The sequence below is a fragment of the Zonotrichia leucophrys genome, chromosome 3 (genome assembly GCF_028769735.1).
Source record: "Zonotrichia leucophrys gambelii isolate GWCS_2022_RI chromosome 3, RI_Zleu_2.0, whole genome shotgun sequence".
Classification (NCBI taxonomy): domain Eukaryota; kingdom Metazoa; phylum Chordata; class Aves; order Passeriformes; family Passerellidae; genus Zonotrichia; species Zonotrichia leucophrys.
In genome coordinates, this window is record NC_088172.1 from 90,403,594 (window position 1) to 90,415,061 (window position 11,468).

Sequence of the window (11,468 nt, forward strand, 5' to 3'; positions counted from 1 at the left end):
ACCCCCAACAAAACCCAGCACTCAATGGCTGCTCCAAGGAGCTGAAGTGGGCAGTCTTCATGTTAGAAAAGTTCATTTTCCTTTATGATTAAATCTTGAGACTCTGTATGTGTTTGTGAAGTTATTTTCCTGAACTCAATAAGCACAGCAGTTGTCTAGCATAAAAATGAGGGGTTTCAGTCCAAAATGTTATCTCCACGTAACTTTTTCCCTTTCATGTACTTATAACTATTGATGGGTATGTCAAATCATCTTCAAAGGAAGGAAGGAAGGAAAGTAGGAGGAGAGTTTTTGCAGCCAGCTGACTTTGTGCAATCCATGTTTTCTTTAAAACTTCAAGTCCTCCTACAAGGAGGACTATTCCAACCTCAGACAAGCTGTGGAAAACAGTTTGAAATAAAATACATTTGAATACATATGTGCTCAGTTCTTCACTTCCCAACCATTTCCCAAGAGGTTTGCTGTGGTATCCTGAATCCATGTGCATGCCAGATGTGCACTGGCACTTGTCCCCATACCACCGTCCTCCCTCCTATGCAAAGTCATCCATCACCCCATCAGCTGCTCACCTGCAGGAGGAGGTAACCTGAATTTATTTTGATACTTTTTTTTTAATGGTTTTCTTTGCTGTTGAGCCTGTAATTCAGTTTTGCTGTGATAAAGAGTTAATCCCAGAGGGGGAAGCTATGAAACAATCCCTGGAGGTATTTGACTGTATTGACACAGTGGCCAGGTTTTAATATGCAGGTTTTCTTTTTCCCCCAAGACCCAGGGAAATGATGGGTTATCAAATACCACTGGGATCACTGGTAGAACTATTCTCTTACCAAAAAGAGGATGCCAGCTTTCATGGTGGGAAGAAAGGTCTGGAATAAAGAGAATTTGAACTCCAGCATCATGAGGCATCAGATAATCAATCTGGTCCCTTTACTTTCTCACCCCGTGGGATCTTATTCCCAGGCTGGTTTTATGTCAGCACAGGGACACAAAGGCAGAATTTATGTTCACTAGTGTGCATTAACTCCTGTCCTAACCAGTACTAATTACCACTAATTATGTGGGACAGTGTTAATTCTTTTAGCAGCATTATCGCTGGCCTTACACTTCTGAAAGTGCCTTTGGGTGAGGCAGCTCACTTTGAAGAGATATTTATGTGGGGAATAAATATAGAGTAGCTAATACACTGTAAATTTACACCACTGGATAGCAGGCTTTAAAGAAGGTCTTTGGGCACAAAGACAGACAAACTCTTGAGTAAGAACTACTCAATAGAAAAGGTGGCAGGATCACCCTGTGTGATCTTAGGAAAGTAATTTTGATCTGGCGTTTCTTTTCTGAAAAATTGGAAAAATAATATGTCCCTAACCCTCTCAAGGGTGTAATATTTATTTTCTCTGCCTTGCCAATCATTCTCTTTGGTTTTAAAAAATATTCTCCAAACCCTAATTGTTTTTATGTGTTTGCAGTATAAGACATAAAAGACATAAACCCATCATATTTTTCTATACTGTATTTTCCCCATTGTGCTGTACCGTTAACACGAGCACTTTGCTGTGCAGAGGCCTGGCTATTTGCTGAAAGGATGAATTAAGATACCTAAAATGCTTCAGCATCTTGGCTGAGTGGCACTGCAGAGCTGGAAGGTATCATTAGGCCAAATGGCTCTTTTCTGCAGGAGTGAGAAGCCCAGATATTTTTCAGAGGATTAAGGAAATGGAGTTCACGTTCCTCTGTGACCTCCCTGCTGCAAATATAGGGCAGGAGGCCACAGCTTTGAATCACAAAAGTCTCTTCACTCCCTTCAGCTTGGGTATTTCTCTCCTGACTGGGATGTCAGCATTCATCTTGGGAAGTCAGGAGGCATCAGATGACCCCATTCCACCCCGGTATCAGCATCTCTGCAGTTTAGCTTCATATTTCTCCTTCCAGAGTCTGCACAGTCACCATGAATACTCAGCAACACGGTTCTGGATGATTGTGTTGATGTGGCTGTCTCCTTCACCAAGGGCACTAAGGCTTTGCTGTCAGACCATTTTTGTCCAGTCCCTTTGACCCCAAAAAAGGGCTGGTCCCACCAGTCCATCAGGCCCATGGAGAAAGATCCCAAAAATCATCTCAAGGTGTCCTGCCAGGCAGCAAAGCTGCTGCTTCTCCGCATCACTGGTGTGCAGATCAAGCCAGGCCATCTCTGCCTGTGAGAGTTTCCCATCTTTGGGAGGCCCTTGCCCTCAGGTCCCTCCTGCAGTGTCACTGGCAGTTGGTGACATTCGTTCAGCCTCTCCCATCACTGTCACGTCATTGCCTTTCCCCTGTTACTGGGCAGGCAAATGTCGAAGCGCAGCGCCTAATTCTGCTCCTGCAGGGCTGGGGCACTGATGATCCTGGGGCTTCAGGGATGATCTCCTTAGGACACCCTGAAGAGATGCTTCTCTCCTTCCAGAAGTAGTAGGCTGGGAGACCCATTCCACTCACCACACTGGAAATAACTATTCCAGCCTTTTTTGCTGCTCATGCAGAAATGCCCTTGTCAGGGCTGGAGGGCTCTAACCTTGTGCAGGGTGCATCTTCCCACAGGCTGCTTTCTCCAGGACCTGTGTATTATATTTGGGGTGTGTTTCATCCTTTCCCTGACCATTTGGCTTTTTCAAATCTTTTTTCTGAGTGTTTTTCTCAACATTATGTCCAGTAAATTGGAATCAGAATGCACCACAAATGGCTTTTTAAATAAGTTATCTTTATATCTGCAGACGGATGCCAAGGTTTTTGACCCTGAATAAAGCAATTTTCCATCTGCTTTTATGGTTTTTAGGTGAAAGAACAGGAGTCTTGTTTGTCCAAATACAGCAATACAGAAATATGCATCAGTGCTGGGCCTGGATACTGGGCCATCTCCTCCTCTGCCTTTCCCAACTCCTTTTACAAATAAGAGGCAAGATTTGGCCTTTGCAATCAAAATGAACTTTTGCACTCACTTCTTTCTCAATTCCTAAATTTTAGACTTAATTTAAAAAGAAACAAATAAAGGGACGGAGACTGCACTTTCAGCAAGTTATTTTTCTTTTCCATTTTTGCTGTTTGCATATGATGCCTTCTCACAGAATTTTCCCGCAAATCAACGCCTGAAAAGGCTCGGGTGAGGGCAACAGAACAGCTTATCCTCTCATTTCCCCCAGTTTTAAGTCACTTACAAATGTAGTGACTTGATTTATGGAGCTGTAAGAAGTGGGACCGACCTCTGTCCTTCCCTACTCGCTGCTGAAGAGCCAGGGAGAGACAAGCAGCTTCCGAGAGGCTGGTTGGTTTGTGCTTATCAACAGCAGCTGCCAGACAGCTCTCACTGAGGCTCCCCATCCTTTCAAAACCATCACAGCTTTCTACTTCACATAGAAATATGCAGCAGTTACGCTTGTATAAAACCTGCATGAATAAAAATTTAATCTAGGGCTATCACTGCTCTAACAGCAATAATTTCTCTTAAAGGCTCAATACAAAGAATACTAAATACTGTCTATAAATAAGATTGTATTTAATAGGGCAGAGAAGCAATTTAATGAGCTTACTAGTAAAATCTTCTCTGCCACTTTCAACCCCAATATAGGTCTTTTTTTCCAGAGCAAAACTGGCTTGTTACAAGGAAAACTTGGGCCCCAGTAAACTGTGATTTTTTAAGGTGAAGTCATTCAATTCAAGCTTTCCTTTCCAAAAGGAAGAGGAAAAATATCTACTTAAAGGAAACATTAGTTAATCAGAGGACATCCCTTTCATAATAGAAGCTTCTAGGGGATTTAAAAGCACATTCTAATTATAATAGTTTCCTAATTATCTGCCTAACATCTCATTTTTCTGTCTAATCCCACTTTTAATTATAGTGTACCTTTTTTTGCCCATGACACAACTGAAGTACTCTATTTTACTGAAAATAAATCCTTTTAACTGGTGATGTCAGAGAAGAAATATTGTCAGTGCACCCAGGAACGTGCATGCTGTCTGGGAGGGAAATGCCTTCCCCGTGGTTTTGGATAAAGTGCCTGGATGTGCCCTTTAGAAATACTCTCGTTTAAAGCTTTCCAGGTTTTCTCAAGTAGAAGAAAATGCTCTAAACAACACTGGGCTCTGCAACCGTGTCTGGCTGCAAAAGTTTTCATGTCTTTAGCTTTTTTTCCCAAACTCTTGCACTTGGCCTCCTTACCACTGATGTTCCATGGGATCCCCGCCACCAGCTGATGGTGGAATAGGATCTGGCCTTTGAACCAAGCCAGCATGCAATCTGCAGAAAGGAAGCAATATTTGAGCTATGTTATCTATGAGCATCTGGTCATCAAGATCTCGCTTAGCGATAAGTGAGCAAAGAGGAAACCCTATGGAGGGGGGAGAGGAAATCCCGCTCACAGGGTTCCCATTTCCAGCCCTACCATGAGTTTCCTGCCCTATCCTCCAGCAAATCTCAGCTCTCCACTTCCCGAGAATAAAAAAAAAAAAAAATCACCCTTCAGGGAAGTTGTCAGGCTTAATGGATGTTTATAAATCACTCGAACAAAAGGTGCTATGTCAGTGAAAAGTGCTCATCCCGATGATTATTCAAATGCTCATTAAAATGCATTTTGCTCTATCCTTTCCCTTGGTTTGTGTGGGAGGCAATTGAAAGATTTAGTCTTTGTGGGAAAGCGGGAGAGCTTGAGCACTTTCCTTTGGGTGTGGGAGCGGCAAGTTTGGGGAGTTAAGGACCTTTGGCATGCAGGTAGGGTTTCATCCAAAGCCTTTAGGCTCCCATCCAGGCTGCAAGCTCTGACAGACCCAGGACTGGCAAGTTCCCTCCAGGAAGACAAGCCAGCGATTAATGGTACCAACCCCTGCTCAAATTTGCATGTATCATTTCCTTAGCTTTGCTCCTGATGGAATTAGGGATCATCCTTTAGTGAAAATTATTCTTAATGTGTATTTAAGCATTAAAAATGAATATGCATGTGTGATAAAACTTAGGGAATAATTTATAAACAGCTAACGCAACGTGAGATATGGAAGAGCTGGCTGCCCTGCAAACTTGTGCAAATGCATGTGTAATGCCAGGATGCTTCTTCCCTCATGGATGTTTCATCATGTCTTGCTGACCCCTTCATGGCAGCTTGGTCTGCCAGGGTCTGCTGGCTATTCCAGGTTTTAAAAGCTGAAGAACACACAATATATCTCTTTACTGCATCAGACAGCAGCTTGGCACTACGCTGGAAGCCTAGATGCTGTATTTTTGACCCTCTGCAGCTCCATGAAGCTGCATGTGCAACTGCACCCCCTCAAATAGCATCCATGATGAATGGGAACATTTTCTTCTGATAACTGAAATAGCAAAATTTCTGCATTAGCTCTGAAAATGAAAAATATGGATTCCCTGGGGAGGAGTTTCTTTCCAAAATGCAAAGAATTTTATGCTTCTTGGGCAAAACGTGGCTGCAAGTAATAGTTAATACTGTTTCTAATTAAAGACTTGCTTCCATCATCCTCTTTAGAGGATGGGAGATGCTTTTGCAGGGCATGATGAGTACTCCCATATGCAGGTCTCTCCCCTCACCCTTGCAGCTGTCACATAAAGCATTAGTAGTAACCCCTCCACTACCATTTTGATTTCTTTTTTCCCCTCCCCTGGGGGTTACTTTTTCCACCTTCTCCTTCCTTTGTGCCAGGCAAACCCTCATTGCCACTGCAGGCATCTGCTGGGCTGAACTCAGCCTCCTGTGGTGTATTACACAACCACGTGAACTCTCAATTCTCGCACCTCCTCTGCAGAGGCTGGAACAGACTGTGCAAAGCGTGAACCAGGGGTGAGTCAGGCTCCGTGAATTTCTCTCCTCTGTGCAAGCCCAGTCTGATCCTGACCATATCACAACCTTTTCTCTGTACCCATCAGCAAGCAAGAACCAAACTCGGTATCACCTTGTGCTATGCAGTCAGCCAACAAACTGCCAAGTTTCAAGTCTTCCTTTATCTATTTATTTATTTATTTTATTTTGCAGTCAGTGCCTTTTTTCCCTCTGGTCCTTCAGTGCTTCCCTTGTGCTGCTCATGTGCTGTTCAATCTGTTCTTGCAGATTTTGAAGTGGCCTTCAGGGCTTGGCCCTCTCTCATCCAGGACCTGGATGTGATGCACACCAAGGAACTGAAAAAAGGGGGCAAACTGTGTCCATTGGAGCATTCCTGCCCTACTCTCCTTCTTTCTCATTTGTCTTCATGCACTTCCCACTGTGGTGTACACTGACTCTGCCACGTCCCAGAAGATGGAAGGAGGTGCTTTGCTCAAATGTTGCCCAGCTCATTCGTCTTTAATAAAGAGATTGTTTAGTTTCATTTTTCATCACCTTATTTCTCAGCTAATTCAAATAGCATCTGCTGGGCATACCAGTGGTAAGAATGGCTGCTGTTTTAGCAAATCTAATTGTTTAAGTCAATTATACTGGCAAGTGAACTTTTTCAGCATGGTAAATTATCCTGTGCCAAGGGCTGATGCTCCATGAGACTGGTGAGCCTCGGGAAAGTGGCACCATGACCTGATGAGATTGGTGGACTGTCATTTAGAGTATGTGAGGACAAATCTAGTCCCACCAGCATCCCCAGGACAGACTGAGGTTGCTTAGGAAAGGCTTAAAGCCCCTGCATTCCCCTCTCAGATCTGCTCTTGGTGAGGCACTCCAGCAAAATCTTGCACTTGCACACATTCTTCCTTGTCAAGTAATTAAAATGCAGTGGGCAAATGATGGAGTAGCAGGAAGGTGGGCATACTAAGCACTTCAAGCACTGGTCAGGAATTTGTTTTCCCATTCCCTTCAGAGATATGCAGTAGAAATTAAACGGTCACTTGGAGCAGAACTTCCCTATAGATTCTCCACACTGGCCTAAATTTCATTTAAGGTGCTTGATTTGGCATACAACACTTTGCCAACCCAGTTGTGCTTTACATCCCATATACAAGGTCTGAAAACCTGGTGCTCAGCTCTTTGGAAGCCTCGCTTCTGCAAGAGGAGCTGTAAGGAGCTTCTAAGTTTTTCTATCACCCTCCATGACCTTCAGGCCTGACAATTTTAAATGAAAGAAGCCAGTTTTGCACAAAAAGGTGTTAATAAAATTATTCTTGTTGGCACACAATATGAAGGGTATCTTCAACTCTGGAAGGACACAAGCATGCAGATGATATTACTGACAACTAGACAAGAGTAACAATAGATCTTCCTCACATTGCTACTTTGCTGTGGCCAATAAGATTGTGATAAACTCTGATGCAGACTTATCCACTACTCCATTATCTAGAAATCAGCCCCCAATGTAATGCTTATCTTTTTGCAGAAGCTTCTGTCCCCCAGCAATGAGATCCAACAGCATGGCCCCACCACTGCCAGTTGTTTGGAGCAAGGCTTGGATCATGCTCCTCACAGAGGACAGCTGAGCCTTTGCCAAAGTGTAGGTGCAAAAGAGATGTACATGGACCACAATCTTCTACCAAAAGCTTGTAGAGATGTCTGGTGTGGATGCAGAGGCAGGTGCAGCAGAGCACACAAAGGCAGATGCTACAAAATCATCAAGAGCATGAGCTGAAAGTGCAAGCTGCTGGGTTTTTCATGCTGTAACTTCCCCCTACAGCCCTACAGCTTTCATTGCTAAACAGCAGTAGAGGAGGTAGGCCTTGGTCCTGCTCAAGAACTGCTTCTTTTCTCCTGCATCCTCCTGACCCTCCTCTGCCAAGTCTCTTGAGGCAGTCTGAGGTCATTTTGCCATCTGAAAAATTACTGCTAGAGACCAACCCCTCAGTTTGTTCCAGGACTTGAGGGATGAGATGGAATTCTTTCTTGCCATAAAAATATTTAAGCGGAAACTCTGCTGGCAGGAATGTATGGATTTCCTGGCCCTATCTGCATTTAGATACATTCTGTTACACAGGATGATGCAATCCTTGTCTATCCCAACAGAAGCACAAAGTAAGAAATTCCCTCTTTTTTTTTTTTTATGATTTGAAATGTTTTCTCGGAGATCACAACTTATCCTATGTGTTTGTTGTTACCACTACTTACCTTCCCTTAGAAATAAAATCCAAAGAATCTTAATAAGAAGAAATAAATGCCATTATTTCTGCTCTTAAACTAATAAGTATCATTAAATCCCTCTTATTATCAGTCCTATTAGTGTTGCAACTTGGAAGGTCCATTTTCTTGCAGAAAGAGGGGTGAGATACTCTTTCAACAAATCCCCAAAACTAATAATCTCTAGAATCATCTGGAAGTATCACAGTAAAAACCAGACTCACCCTCATTAATTTTTCCACTACAAGCAAAGGTTTGCCAAATGTCTTGAGAACTCACATCAAACCCAATGGCTGTTGGTCACTCCAGCCGTTGGAGCAAACACTTTCCCTACTAAGTCCCAAGTTTGTACTCATGAATTTTGTCCATGGCTAGAATTTACAGATGGCTTGGTTGCCTGGGGGCAGGGAGTAACACTTCCACACACAGACATTTCTGCTTTGTTAAATTATTTGGCAGCTATGCTTCACATTAACAGATGCTTTTGCAAATACCCAAAAGTTGGTAGCACTTCCAAGATGGTATCCAAAACTAATCCCACAGTAGAAGACAATTATATGATCCTCAAAATACTTCACATTTTTTCAGAAAACAGTGTCTTGACCCCTGCTCAGTGTAAATCACTAGAGGAATTTATCCTAAGTACCCCTAGATCTCATAACAAATCCCTGCTGCTTTTACAGGGTCAGGCTCTTCCTTTCTGGATGGACAAACTTTGTATTGCAGGAGTGTGTGCAATGTTGTTTTCCACCGCCACAGAAATTCTCCTCACTTTGCTAGATTGGCATTGTTTCTTACAACCTAATGAAACTAGACCCCCACGGAAGACTGAACTTCAAGGGGGAATTTCACACCAAAAAAGAACTGGAGAAAAAAATCCCCTGTCCCTCATTGTCTAGTGTGACAGACAGACAGACAGGCAGGATTTCCTTGATGCTGTTTTTCCAAGGAAGGTTTGGAGCACTAGGAGAGCCTCCAGAGGCAGCCCTGCAAAGCCCAGTCCCCAAAATACACATTTTCACAAATCAAACCCCACCTAACCAAACTTTCCAGGAAAAAACCTTACTATTTCAGATACTGTTACAGAGAGGTACCTGTAGAAATATTAGAAGGAGCTACCACTAATCTGTTAACCACTGCTATTAACAATGAATTTGTCCTTCTGTGGCTCTTTTCATCCACAGTCATATCAAAGGACTCAAGGACACCAAGATCAGCTAAGCATCACTGTGTCTCTCCTACCGACGGGGCCAGAGCAGTTTGAGAGATCTGGAACTTGGCACTGGGGATAAAGCAGTAACTTGCCGGAGATATTAAACTCTGGAATCAGTGCCAGAAGCAGAAGCCAAACAAAGCCTGCAATGGAATCAATTTTCAGGCTTTTTTGGGATGGTTCTGTTTCACTTATTTTTTAAAACAAATATGTATTTGAGGAGCTGTGTTCATTATGGTGGTTTACTTAACCAGAGGCAAAGCTCTGTCCATGGGTAATTATATTTGGGTGTCCCTTCGGAGCCTCTGCTGTGCAGCAGAGCTCACCCATGAAGCGTTCAAATACAAACAATGGAACAAGATCTTTTTTCTGAGATCCTGTTTATTTTTTGAGAAATGCTCCTGATTGAGATGGAAAATGCTCTTCCATCACCCCTAAGGCCAGGAGTCCCTTCTTTTTCATGCTGGCCCCTGTTATAGACTGCCCCCCCAACCCCCAATAAATCAGTTAACACACCTATTTTTCATTATACATCCAGCTGCCTTACAAAAAGCCAATGAATTATTCTTGGTTTTAGTGCAACTGCTGAAAATATTTCAAAGTGAAAAGGAATTGACCCAACCTACTGTGCACATTATTTATTCAGAGGTAGTACAAAAACGAGTCCCTGATGTTACTAAAACAAATCCTAATAAGTACAGAGATCATCAATTACAGGCTTCCTTTATAGTCCTATATATCTCTTTCCCTTTCTGGAGATAGTATCACATGTGAGGGGGCACTGTGTTGGCTTTCAAATCTATTGAGCTTTCATGATTATAACCTCAATTTTAACCTCTTTTATAGGACACACTATACCATTTCACGTTATGTTCCTTGAATCCCAACCAACCCTAGGAGAAAGTGGCTTTAAAGCTCAATTCTGATAAGATGTGCATAAAATGGGAAATATTAAGCATTCACAATCTTATGCATACATCAGGGTGCCAAGCACAAGGAAGAGCAAAGCAAAATAGATCTTGTGAGCCTCACTTGGACTTTTGCTTTTAGCTCGGTAAATATTCAGCATGCACATAACCTGACATAATGGAACCAGGGAAATATTAACTGCAGTGAAATAGCTGGATTTTTTTTTTTTGCCCAGTCTGTATGGAATGTCCTTCTATTTAATCAAAAAGCTTGGAATGATTCCTAATCTATCATAAAAAATTTTAAGGACATGATTAATTCCATTGTTTAAATGCTGTTTTATTGCCATAAGAAACTCTCATAAATGATCCCACACCTTTCCCTGTGATCATTTCCTTTTAAAGTAATATACTAATTAATTTCAATTAAATATATGTAAAAGAAGATATATTTTGAAAAATGCTTCTCCCTTGCCGCTTGCTAATATAGTGAAAAAGTGTAAACCTTGGAACATTTAGCATAGAAAATATTAATTTTTGGTAATTTCTCAAGGGGACAATTTATTAAATGAAAGGCTTTTAACATTAGCTAAAAGCAGCCCTGTAAATCATGGGTGTCATCAAACTGCTTCATCACTTCATTAATTTAAAAGATTATTATATGCGTAACTGACATAATTTTGAACAATGTTACATGGTTAATTTATTAATGTAGAAAAGCAGAAATGACATGCTGAATTGATTTATTATTATAATTGTATAATTTTAGGACTTTTCTCTGTGACTTTCACCAACAGAACAAATGATTCCGGGTGAAATCGTGCCATTATTTAATTTTTTTGTTCTTTATTTTTTGAGGCAGGGCTACTCACTGATGTCTGCAAGGACTTAAGAACAGGGGGTCCAGCATGGCTCCTTAGTGTTTAAACAGAAGCTATTGAAAGACGTCCTTTACAACCATGTCATCTTGTGGTTTTTAATAAATTTAAAGCACTTTTAACCTCTTTCAGTAATCAAAAAAGATTTTGAAGTTGCTGTAGTTATGTTAAAAATCTGATTCTGAGTAAGCTTCCTTAAAAGTGTGTATTCCTAAGTTTTTCACATGCACAGAAAGATGAGGGGCAGCGGAGTTTGCCCAGCTCCACTGCAGACCCCAGAGCCTTGCACAGCCCAGCCGCACTATGAGTATTTTTGCTCATAATTATATTGGTGAGCAGTTAGTGCTGGCTTCGTGCCCACGATGAAAATATAATGCAACATCATTTCTGCATGGAAAGCACAGTTCAA